This window comes from Pristiophorus japonicus, chromosome 21, assembly GCF_044704955.1.
Source record: "Pristiophorus japonicus isolate sPriJap1 chromosome 21, sPriJap1.hap1, whole genome shotgun sequence".
Taxonomy (NCBI): Eukaryota; Metazoa; Chordata; class Chondrichthyes; family Pristiophoridae; genus Pristiophorus; species Pristiophorus japonicus.
Genome location: NC_091997.1, coordinates 63458481 through 63471957, shown reverse-complemented (window position 1 = coordinate 63471957; position 13477 = coordinate 63458481).

The window sequence follows — 13477 nt, the reverse complement described above, 5'->3', positions numbered from 1 at the left end:
TGAAAATTAACTCTGAGCTGTCACACCCTCACCGCAGAGAAGAGATATCTCTGAGTAACACGCGTGGAGTGAAGGATATATCAGTGTTACAGTGAGGGGTGTGGGGTATATCACTGTTACAGTGAGGGGTATATCAGTGTTACAATAAGGGGTGTGGGGTATATCAGTGTTACAGTGAGGGATGTGGGGTATATCAGTGTTCAGTGAGGGATGTGGGGTATATCAGTGTGTTACAGTGAGGGGTATATCAGTGTTACAGTGAGGGGTGTGGGGTATATCAGTGTGTTACAGTGAGGGGTATATCAGTGTTACAGTGAGGGGTGTGGGGTATATCAGTGTGTTACAGTGAGGGGTATATCAGTGTTACAGTGAGGAGTGTGGGGTATATCAGAGTGTTACAGTGAGGGGTATATCAGTGTTACAGTGAGGAGTGTGGGGTATATCAGAGTGTTACAGTGAGGTGTGTGAGTTATATCAGAGTGTTACAGTGAGGGGTGTGGAGTATATCAGTGCAATTCTGTGAGGAGTTAGGGTCACAGGAATGAGCGTGGGATATGCAGCTGTATTGACTGCGGTTCACGGGGCTGTTTGGACAGAGGATTTGTCGGTTTAAGCGTGCACGCTAGGGTGTGAGGTGGGGCGAGCAGCGACTTCACCTGTTAAAATTGCTTGCCAGGGACTATCCATAAATGGCATTGTTTTCTCCCACGTACTAGATGCCCCTTTGCTCATATCTGTCCCAAAGATGTTTTAATATGAGGTAGATTGAGTGTTACTGTGAAATGGTGTACCCAAGGTATTTCCCTCCCCAGCCAATACTCTTTCGGATTGAGGATTATTTGGGAGGGTGCTTTAGCAGAGGGTTCTCTGTTCCTGGCTGGGTGTATACAGGTGCCTATGATTGGCTGTGAGTGATATCATAATGCGTGTTTCCTGTGCTGTCGATTATTGCCGATTCTCTCCCAGCACTCCTGACACGGCCAGATAATAAACAAATCTTCATATTAATCAGAAATTTCTCCAACTGGGTCCCACTTCCTGTTTGGCAGTGAATCCCAGTATGCACACCATCTCCATCTGGTGTTCACAGAGAGTAAAGGCCATGGGTCCTTCTCGATCCACCTGGTCACCCTGCTTGCTGTCCAATCAACTGTGAATGGGCTCGAAGCCGTCCAACACCCTCATCTATTTACTATGCTTTTTTATTCATTCCCGGGATGTGGGTGTCGCTGGCAAGGCCGGCATTTATTGCCCATCCCTAATTGCCCCTTGAGAAGGTGGTGGTGAGCCGTCTTCTTGAACCGCTGCAGTCCGTGTAGTGAAGGTGCTCCCACAGTGCTGTTAGGGAGGGAGTTCCAGGATTGTGACCCAGCGACGATGAGGGAACGGCCGATATATTTCCAAGTCGGGATGGTGTGTGACTGGGAGGGGAACGTGGAGGTGGTGGTGTTCCCATGGGCCTGCTGCCCTTGTCCTTCTAGACGGTAGAGGTCGCGGGTTTGGGAGGTGTTGTCGAAGAAGTGCTTGAACAGAGCTGAGTGCTGTCAAAATCGGTCTTTGAGAGTCACCAGCAGTTCAGTCAGTCCATGTGTTAGATACTAAAATGTAAATTAGATGCTAAGTGTTTGGCTTTTTAAAGGTGGTGACCCTATTCTGCTTCCACAACTGAAAGATGACACCATAACTCAGTCACACTCGCCTACAGCTGCTATTGGTTAATATTCTATAAATTAGTCTAATGTACTGCCTCAATTCTTGAGTCGATACGTTTGTTACAAAAATATTTTTTTCTTTACAAATAAACGAAATTGACGGCCAGGAAACGACCAGCTGGTCCACCAAGCCTGGCCCACACCATGATGGCGGGAGTCTCATGACCAGACACACATCCCCTCTTCCACTCGCCCCCCCTACCCCCGTCTCCCCCCCCTCTCTCCCCACTTCCTCTCCCGCTCCCTTTCCCCCCTCCCTCTCCCCCTCCCCCTCCCCCCCCTCTCCCCCCCCGTCCCCCTCTATCTCTCTCTCCCCCATCCATCTCTCCCCCCCTCCGTCTCTCCCCCCTCTCTCCCTCTCCCCCATCCATCTCTCCCCCCCTCCCCATCTCCATCCATCTCTCCCCCTCTCTCCCTCTCCCACTCCCCCCCTCTCTCCCCCCCTCCCCATCCGTCTCCCCCCCCTCTCTCCCTCTCCCACTCCCCCCCTCTCTCCCCCTTCTCTCCCTCTCCCCCATCCATCTCTCCCTCTCCCCCATCCGTCTCTCCCCCCTCTCTCCCTCTTCCCCCATCCATCTCTCTCCCCTCTCCCTCTCTCCCCTCCCCTCATCCGTCTCTCCCCCCTCCCCCCTCTTCCCCCCTCTCCCTCTACCCTCATCCGTCTCTCCCCCTCCTCCCTCCTCTCCCTCTACCCTCATCCGTCTCTCCCCCTCCTCCCCCTCTCCCTCTACCCCCCATCCATCTCTCCCCCCTCCTCCCCTCCCTCCCTCCCTTTCCCCACCCCCTCTCCCTCCCTCCCTCTCCCCCCAATCTGTCTCTCTCTCCCTCCCACTCTCCTCCTTCTCCCACCCTCCTCTTTCCCCCCTCCTTCCCCGTTTCTCCCAAGCGCCCCCTCCCCCATCCATGTCATCTCCTGTGAGTGACAAAAAACAAGTGAAAATCCGAGGGTCAAAAGGGATAAAATAGTCTGGGAAATTCCTCCCCGACCCCATTAGTGAGCCCAGGGGCTCACACAGACCCAGTGTAACCTATACAGACGCTGATCTTCTATACGATGCCCGGTCAGGAACCACTCCAGTTCAGCAATGCAGAAAGTGGGCACCAATGTTGTCGGTGAGCGGCGCTTTGCTCTGTACGGCCAGTGGAGATGCCGGTGTCCGGCCTGCGTGGGGCCGTTCCCGGTACTGGCCGGCCCGCAGCTTACAGGGAACATTGGCTCACTCCCACCACACGTTCCAGAGGCTGACTACTCTCTGGGAAAGAACTGCCCACCCAGTCTATTCCCACTCTTACGCAGTTTAAACTATGGACCCCAAGGATCCCTGGTACATACCTACGCGACCCCTGGTCTACTGTAACTACCTCAGCACCACGTGCTCTCTGGGGTACATCAGCAGGCAGGCAACAACAACCTGCATTTATATAGCGCCTTTAACATAGTAAAACGTCCCAGGGCACTTCATGGGCGTGTTAGTCAGATAACATTTGACAGCAAGATACTTAAGGAGAGACTAGGACTGGTGACCAAAAATTGGTTAAAGAGGTAGGATTTGAGAACATAAGAACATAAGAATTAGGAACAGGAGTAGGCCATCTAGCCCCTCGAGCCTGCTCCGCCATTCAATAAGATCATGGCTGATCTGGCCGTGGACTAAGCTCCACTTACCCGCCCGCTCCCCGTAACCCTTAATTCCCTTATTGGTTAAAAATCTATCTATCTGTGATTTGAATACATTCAATGAGCTAGCCTCAACTGCTTCCCTGGGCAGAGAATTCCACAGATTCACAATCCTCTGGGAGAAGAAATTCCTTCTAACTCAGTTTTAAATTGGCTCCCCCGTATTTTGAGGCTGTGCCCCCTAGTTCTAGTCTCCCCGACCAGTGGAAACAACCTCTCTGCCTCTATCTTGTCTATCCCTTTCATTATTTTAAATGTTTCTATAAGATCACCCCTCATCCTTCTGAACTCCAACAAGTAAAGACCCAGTCTACTCAATCTATCATCATAAGGTAATCCCCTCATCTCCGGAATCAGCCTAGTGAATCGTCTCTGTACCTCCTCCAAAGCCAGTATATCCTTTCTTAAGTAAGGTGACCAAAACTGCACGCAGTACTCCAGGTGCGGCCTCACCAATACCCTATACAGTTGCAGCAGGACCTCCCTGCTTTTGTACTCCATCCCTCTCGCAATGAAGGCCAACATTCCATTCGCCTTCCTGATTACCTGCTGCACCTGCAAACTAACTTTTTGGGATTCATGCACAAGGACCCCCAGGTCCCTCTGCACCGCAGCATGTTGTAATTTCTCCCCATTCAAATAATATTCCCTTTTACTGTTTTTTTCCCCCCCCCCCCCAAGGTGGATGACCTCACACTTTCCGACATTGTATTTCATCTGCCAAACCTTAGCCCATTCGCTTAACCTATCTAAATCTCTTTGCAGCCTCTCTGTGTCCTCTACACACCCCGCTTTCCCACTAAGGAGTGTCTTAAAGGAGGAGAGAGAGGTAGAGAGGTTTAGGGAGGGAATCCCAGAGTTTGGGGCCCAGGCAGCTGAAGGCACGGCCGTCAGTGGTGCAGCGATTAAAATCGGGTTTGCTTAACATAGAAACATAGAAAATAGGTGCCGGAGTAGGCCATTCAGCCCTTCGAGCCTGCACCACCATTCAATATGGTCATAGCTGATCATGCAACTTCAGTACCCCACTCCTGCCTTCTCTCCATACCCCCTGATCCCTTTAGCTGTAAGGGCCACATCTAACTCCCTTTTGAATATATCCAACGAACTGGACTCAACAACTTTCTGCGGTAGAGAATTCCACAGGTTCACAATTCTCTGGGTGAAAAAGTTTCTCCTCATCTCGGTCCTATATGGCTTACCCCTTATCCTTAGACTGTGACCCCTGGTTCTGGACTTCCCCAACATCGGGAACATTCTTCCTGCATCTAACCTGTTCAATCCCGTCAGAATTTTATATGCTTCTATGAGATCTCCTTTCATTCTTCTAAATTCCAGTGAAGATAAGCCTCGTCGATTCAGTCTTTCCTCATATATCAGTCCTGCCATTCTGGGAATTAATCTGGTGAACCTTCACTGAACTCCCTCAGATTAGGAGACCAAAACTGTACACAATACTCAAGGTGTGGTCTCACCAAGGCCCTGTACAACTGCAGCAAGACCTCCCTGCTCCTATACTCAAATCCTCTTGCTATGAAGGCCAACATGCCATTTGCTTTCTTTACTGCCTGCTGTACCTGCATGCCAACTTTCAATGACTGATGTACCATGATACTCAGGTCTCGTTGCACGTCTCCTTTTACTAATCTGTCACCATTCAGATAATAGTCTGTCTCTCTGTTTATCCACATTATACTGCATCTGCCATGCATTTGCCCACTCGCCTAACCTGTCCAAGTCACCCTGCAGTCTCTTAGCATCCTCCTCACAGCTCACACTGCCACCCAGCTTAGTGTCATCTGCAAACTTGAAGATATTACATTCAATTCCTTCATCTAAATCATTGATATATGTTGTAAATAGCTGGGGTCCCAGCACTGAACCTTGCGGCACCCCACTGGTCACTGCCTGCCATTCTGAAAAGGACCCGTTTATTCCCACTCTTTGCTTCCTGTCTGCCAACCAGTTCTCTATCCACGTAATACATAACCCACAATAGTACGTGCCTTAATTTTGCATACTAATCTCTTGTGTGGGACCTTGTCAAAAGCCTTTTGAAAGTCCAAATACACCTCACCACTGGTTCTCCCTTATCCACTCTACTAGTTACATCCTCAAAAAATTCTAGAAGATTTGTCAAGCATGATTTCCCTATCATAAATCCATGCTGTCTTGAACCGATCTTGTCACTGCTTTCCAAATGCGCTGCTATACATCTTTAATAATTGATTCCAGCATTTTCCTCACTACTGATGTCAGGCTAACCGGTCTATAATTACCCGCTTTCTCTCTCCCTCCTTTTTTAAAAAGTGGGGTTACATTAGCTACCCTCCAATCCATAGGAACTGATCCAGAGTCCATGGAATGTTGGAAAATGACCACCAATGCATCTACTATTTCTAGGGCCACTTCCTTAAGTACTCTGGGATGCAGACTATCAGGCCCTGGGGATTTATCAGCCTTCAATTCCATCAATTTTCCCTAACACGATTTCTTAACTAATAAGGATTTCCCTCAGTTCCTTCTTCTCGCTAGACCCTCGGTCCCCTAGTGTTTTCGGGAGGTTATTCGTGTCCTCCTTAGTGAAGACAGAACCAAAGTATTTGTTCAATTGGTCTGCCATTTCCTTGTTCCCCATTATGAATTCACCTGATTCTGACTGCAAGGGACTTACATTAGTCTTCACTAATCTTTTTCTCTTCACATATCTATAGAAGCTTTTGCAGTCAGTTTTTATGTTCCCTGCAAGCTTACTCTCATATTCTATTTTCCCCCTCTTAATTAAACGCTTAGTCCTCCTCTGCTGAATTCTAAATTTCTCCCAGTCCTCAGGTTTGCTGCTTTTTCTGGCCAATTTATATGCCTCTTCCTTGGATTTAACACTATTCCTAATTTCCCTTGTTAGCCACGATTGGAGGAGCACAATCTTGGAGGGTTGTAGGGCTGGAGGAGATTACAGAGATAGGGAGGGCAAGGCTATTAGGGATTTAAAAACAAAGATGCAAATTTTAAAATCGAGGTGTTGCTTATTCGGGAGCCAATGTAGGTCAGCGAGCACAGAGGTGGTGGGTGAATGGGACTTCGGCTATATGTTGAGAGCACAAACAATGGGCCTGTAAGAAAAGGGTGTGCAAACTGAGACAGGGAGGAAGGGTCACTGTCTGTTTAGTAATGGGGTATGATAGTTGACATTACAGTGAATTAGAAAATTCCCTTTGTACCATGGCCTAGAATTTGAATCCAGTGCAGCCCAGCCTGGATGTAATTGAAATGACTTGACCTCCTGTTACTGCCCAGCATTCCAGCCCTGTGCTCTATGTATAACTATGTGGATACTGTCCAAGCATTAGCTTACGTGCGTGCGTGTGCATATGAACAAAAATATGCAAATGTGTACGTGTTTGTGAGTGTAAGAATTAAGAGCAGGAGTCGGCCATTTGGCTCCTTGAGCCTGCTCCACCATTCAATAAAATCATGGCTGATCTTCGACCTTAACTCCACTTTCCCGCCCGATCCCCATATCTTGATTCCCCTAGAGTCCAAAAATCTATCGATCTCAGCCTTGAATATACTCATTGACTCAGCATCCACAACCCTCTGAGTGAAGAAATTCCTCTTCATCTCAGTCTTAAATGGCCGACCCCTTACCTGAGACTATGCCCACTAGTTCTAGACTCTCCAGCCAGGGGAATCAACCTCTCAGCACCTACCCTGTCAATCAACCTTAGAATCTTGTATCTTTCAATGAGATCACCTCATTCTTCTAAACTCCAGAGTATAGGCCCAATCTACTTAATCTCTCGTCATAGGACAACACTCTCATCCCAGGAATCAGTCTAGTCAACCTCCGTTGTACCGCCTTTAAGGCAAGTATATCCTTCCTTAGATACGGAGTTCAAAACTGTGCGCAATACTCCAGGTGTGGTCTTAACAAGTTCCTGTACAATTGTAGCAAGACTTCCTTACTCTTGTACTGTGTGCGTGTCTATCAATGTGGTTGTGCATATGGTGTGCATATATGGGAATGTCTTTGTATATCTGTTTTTCCGTGGGCGTGTTAATGTGTGTGTGGCTGTGTAGGGGTGTGGATGTGAGAGAGAATGTGTGCGCAGGTTAGACCCCAAACTCATTTCACTTAATATCTGCAGACGACCAGGGAGAAGAGCCTTCCGTTCTATCAGTCTGGGCTAAACTTGAACCCAGATCTCAGGGGAAAAATGTTGTTTGATCACTGCATTGCCCAGTCCTGTGATTCGTTGCTTTTAAACTATGCTAATTTCTTCTGACCGATAACCTCTTCAGATAACACTGTTGGCATTATGTTACAGTAATACTCTACAGTTCCCTCATTCATGTCTCAATTCTATTTGAACAGCAGTCAGGCTACAGACCTGAAGGCTGTTACTGCATTTATGGGATATTGATCAGAATCTCACCTTTCACTAATTTCCTGGGAGATTCTAGAGCGTACATCGCCTGGTCCAGGTGCCCTGTAGCTAGTCAACATTTTCCATTTCTTCATAACACATTCTCTGCTGACCTGCACATATTTATAGATTCCAGAGTCATCCAGGGCTTTCCAGAGTACGTTCATCAATACTGATACAAATAATTCATGTAACCATCTACTATTTCCTGTGGTATTCCCGCCGTCAGCCCTCAAAGGGCCTGGTGGGCCGCTACCCTGGAGGATCCCTTTGATGACAGATTGCATGCTTCTAGAATAGATCAAATTCAGTTGGAAACTGGTTCTTATGCTTTTTTTCAGGAATCTCTAAGGTCCAATCATTAGAATAATGGAGCATTATTGTCACTGTAGAGCTCACACTAAGGCCGGAATCTTCCCAGCCCTGCGAGTGCAGGTTTGGAGGTGGGCCCGCTGTCAAGATGGCCGTGATTGACAGCAGGGCGGGATCCCGCTCTGAACACGCCTCCGTGTCAGTTTCCAAAGTGTGGGGTCTGGCTGCAGTTCACAGACCCAACACCAAGCGACGAGCCAACCAATTAACATCATTAAGAGGTACTTTAAAGATATTTACAAAGAATTTTACCAGGTACTTCTGGAACTTCCCATCCCTTGGGTTTCGCGTCAGGTTCTCAATGACTCTCCATTGCTGTGACTAGTTGACAGCTGCAGAAGGGGCTCTGACACACCATACTAGTTAAGGTCAGGAAACCCAGCTCAAGCCCAGGACGTTCCTGCTTCAGGTGGCTTGGTATAAATGAACGAAAGCTCCATTTGGTACAAGAACAATTACTTTATTATATCCAGCATGAGAAATTTACATTGTGTTTGCCAATTTCCTACAACCCAAACGTGTGCTTGGACCTTCAGCACTGGTGTGCATTTTCTTGGAATTCCCTTTGTTGGTCCCACCCTGCTCCAGGAAAGTTCACGAGCTTCCAGGATTCGTGGCTCACTGGAACTCAAGATTCAGTGTTCACCCAGAGCAGGAATGCTGATCAATGCTGCACTTGATAATTTTTCTTGGAAGATGAGGAGAAAGATTTATATACAGCAGGAATCCCTTCTTCCTGGGGTTTTGTTAATTTTGGTTGGTTTCTTGACAGATGCCTGCAGCTATTTTCTATAATCTTCAACAAAGAGAATTATTGTTGGCGCCCTTTTGAATGCAGGTTAAGTTTAACATGTTCAGAGCGGTGAATAAATGGGTGCTGCTGTGTCGAGTGTCGAGTGCGGGTTCCCCGTAAACAAGCCTTCGCCTTCATCATCTTTACTGATTGTTGGATGCACGATCCGGGTGGGATTTTCTCAAAAGGCAGCCATCCTGCTGCTCAGCTTTCCTAAGAATGCCCAATCTGATGGGAATGGGCCACTGCTGGTTTTAACACGATGGGATCTTCTGGGGTAAGGCAGCTGGATCTAGAGCCCAATCCTCCAGTGTTGTGTACGTGAGGATAAAACAAAGCTATCAGAGGCCACAGGTATCACTCTGAACTGCTGAGTGTTCCCAGCATTTTCTGATGTGCACTGCTGTTTCTAAACACTTGCATGGTGTTGTTTGAACACCCTGGTAGTCCAGAAGAGAGCAATGACCTACAAGCGTCACTTCACCCAGTGTGCTGCTGGTTCCCATTGGAGGACCGCTCTGGGGAAATGAAGTAATAATTTTGGCCCTGGATGTCAATGAAGTTGTAAACTTCTCCTCTGTCACATCAATGATTTCCTGGCATCAGCAGGCGCACTGCATGCTAGCCGGGCACCACAAAGATTCACGAGATTGATTCCTGGGAGGAGAGGGCTGTCCTATGAGAGACTGAATAGATCAGGGCCTATAATTTTTGGAATTTAGAAGAATGAGAGATAATCTCATCGATACGTATACGATTCGTACAGGGCTTGACAGGAAGGATGTTTCCCCTGGCTGGGAAGTCTAGAACCAGGGGTCACAGTCTCAGGATAAGGGGTCGGCCATTTAGGACTGAGCCTAGGAGAAATTTCTTCACTCAGAGGGTGGTGAATCTTTGGAATTCTCTACCCCAAAGGGCTGTAGAGGCTCAGTCGTTGAGTATATTCAAGGCTGAGATCGATAGATTTTTGGACACTAAAGGAATCAAGGGATATTCTGGTAGGGCGGGAAAGTGGAGTTAAGGCCAAAGATCAGCCATGATTTTATTGAATGGCGGAGCAGGGCTCGAGGGGCAGTATAGCCTACTCCTGCTGCTATTTCTTATGTTCACTACTACTCTGAAATGAGGCTGGAATTGTGAGCTTGAGTTCATGGCTGGAATTGCAAGTCGTGTGCTTTTCTGTGACAGACAGCTGGTACTGAGACCCACAGCTGTTGTGGGTTGGAGCCAGAATCATGGCTGCTATCAGACTCCAACCACTTGTTTATAAGCAACTGAGGATTTAAAAAAATTGCTCTATGGTCCAGCTGTGCTTGGTTTTTGTATCACACTGATGCAAAAGACAGAACTGGTGTGTGGGCTTACAACGCTGACAGTAGGTTATATTTCCACAGCGCCTTTCATAACCACCGGATGTCCCAAAGTGCTTTACAGCCAATGGAATAATTTTGAAGTGTAGTCACTGCTGACATGTAGGAAACAGGGCAGCCATTTGCACACAGCAAGATCCCACAAAAAGCAATGTGATAATGACCAGATCATCTGTTTTAGTGATGCTGGTTGAGAGATAAATATGGGCCAGGCAGGGCACCAGGGAAAACTCTTCTTCGAGTAGTGCCATGGGATCTTTTACATCCAGCTGAGAGAGCAGAGGGGGTCTCTGTTTAATGTCTCATCAGAAAGACGGCACCTCCGACAGTGTAGCACTCCCTTAGTACTGCACTGGAGTATGTGCCTAGATTATGAACTCGAGTGGGGTTTGAACCCACAACCTTCTGACTCAGAGTGGGAGTGCTGCCCACCGAGCCACAGCTGACACCATGTTGCAAGTAGTACAAGACTACTTTGAGATGATATCCTCACACCACCTTAGCATAACTCTGGGCAGTGTAGTGAAGTTTAAAGCGCTTCACAGAGGCATTATCCGAAAAAGGACCAAAGACGGAGATATTAAGAGGGATCACCTAAAGCTTGGTCAGACTGGGGTTATAAAGAGGGTCTTAAAGAAGGAGAGGGAGATGCAGAGGAGAAGGGGTTTAGAAACATAGAAACATAGAAAAATAGGTGCAGGAGTAGGCCATTCGGCCCTTCTAGCCTGCACCGCCATTCAATGAGTTCATGGCTGAACATGCAACTTCAGTACCCCATTCCTGCTTTCTCACCATACCCCTTGATCCCCCCAGTAGTAAGGACTTCATCTAACTCCTTTTTGAATATATTTAGTGAATTGGCCTAAACAACTTTCTGTGGTAGAGAATTCCACAGGTTCACCACTCTCTGGGTGAAGAAATTCCTCCTCATCTCGGTCCTAAATGGCTTCCCCCTTATCCTTAGACTGTGTCCCCTGGTTCTGGACTTCCCCAACATTGGGAACATTCTTCCTGCATCTAACCTGTCTAACCCCGTCAGAATTTTAAACGTTTCTATGAGGTCCCCTCTCATTCTTCTGAACTCCAGTGAATACAAGCCCAGTTGATCCAGTCTTTCTTGATAGGTCAGTCCCGCCATCCCGGGAATCAGTCTGGTGAACCTTCGCTGCACTCCCTCAATAGCAAGAATGTCCTTCCTCAGGTTAGGAGACCAAAACTGTACACAATACTCCAGGTGTGGCCTCACCAAGGCCCTGTACAATTGTAGCAACACCTCCCTGCCCTTGTACTCAAATCCCCTCGCTATGAAGGCCAACATGCCATTTACTTTCTTAACCGCCTGCTGTACCTGCATGCCAACCTTCAATGACTGATGTACCATGACACCCAGGTCTCTTTGCACCTCCCCTTTTCCTAATCTGTCACCATTCAGATAATAGTCTGTCTCTCTGTTTTTACCACCAAAGTGGATAACCTCACATTTATCCACATTATACTTCATCTGCCATGCATTTGCCCACTCACCTAACCTATCCAAGTCGCTCTGCAGCCTCATAGAATCCTCCTTGCAGCTCACACTGCCACCCAACTTAGTGTCATCCGCAAATTTGGAGATACTACATTTAATCCCCTCGTCTAAATCATTAATGTACAGTGTAAACAGCTGGGGCCCCAGCACAGAACCTTGCGGTACCCCACTAGTCACTGCCTGCCATTCTGAAAAGTCCCCATTTACTCCTACTCTTTGCTTCCTGTCTGACAACCAGTTCTCAATCCATGTCAGCACACTACCCCCAATCCCATGTGCTTTAACTTTGCACATTAATCTCTTGTGTGGGACCTTGTTGAAAGCCTTCTGAAAGTCCAAATATACCACATCAACTGGTTCTCCCTTGTCCACTCTACTGGAAACATCCTCAAAAAATTCCAGAAGATTTGTCAAGCATGATTTCCCTTTCACAAATCCATGCTGACTTGGACCTATCATATTACCTCTTTCCAAATGCACTGCTATGACATCCTTAATAATTGATTCCATCATTTTACCCACTACCGATGTCAGGCTGACCGGTCTGTAAATTCCCTGTTTTCTCTCTCCCTCCCTTTTTAAAAAGTGGGGTTACATTGGCTACCCTCCACTCCATAGGAACTGATCCAGAGTCTATGGAATGTTGGAAAATGACTGTCAATGCATCCACTATTTCCAAGGCCACCTCCTTAAGTACTCTGGGATGCAGTCCATCAGGCCCTGGGGATTTATCGGCCTTCAATCCCATCAATTTCCCCAACACAATTTCCCTACTAATAAGGATTTCCCTCAGTTCCTCCTCCTTACTCGACCCTCCGACCCCTTTTATATCCGGAAGGTTGTTTGTGTCCTCCTCAGTGAATACCGAACCAAAGTACTTGTTCAATTGGTCCGCCATTTCTTTGTTCCCCGTTATGACTTCCCCTGATTCTGACTGCAGGGTACCTACGTTTGTCTTTACTAACCTTTTTCTCTTTACATATCTATAGAAACTTTTGCAATCCGTCTTAATGTTCCCTGCAAGTTTCTTCTCGTACTCCATTTTCCCTGCCCTAATCAAACCCTTTGTCCTCCTCTGCTGAGTTCTAAATTTCTCCCAGTCCCCGGGTTCGCTGCTATTTCTGGCCAATTTGTATGCCACTTCCTTGGCTTTAATGCTATCCCTGATTTTCCTTGATAGCCACGGTTGAGCCACCTTCCCTTTTTTATTTTTACGACAGACAGGAATGTACAATTGTTGTAGTTCATCCATGCGGTCTCTAAATGTCTGCCATTGCCCATCCACAGTCAACCCCTTAAGTATCATTCGCCAATCTATCCTAGCCAATTCACGCCTCATACCTTCAAAGTTACCCTTCTTTAAGTTCTGGACCATGGTCTCTGAATTAACTATTTCATTCTCCATCCTAATGCAGAATTCCACCATATTATGGTCACTCTTCCCCAAGGGGCCTCGCACAACGAGATTGCTAATTAATCCTCTCTCATTACACAACACCCAGTCTAAGATGGCCTCCCCCCTAGTTGGTTCCTCGACATATTGGTCTAAAAAACCATCCCTTATGCACTTCAGGAAATCCTCCTCTACCGTATTGCT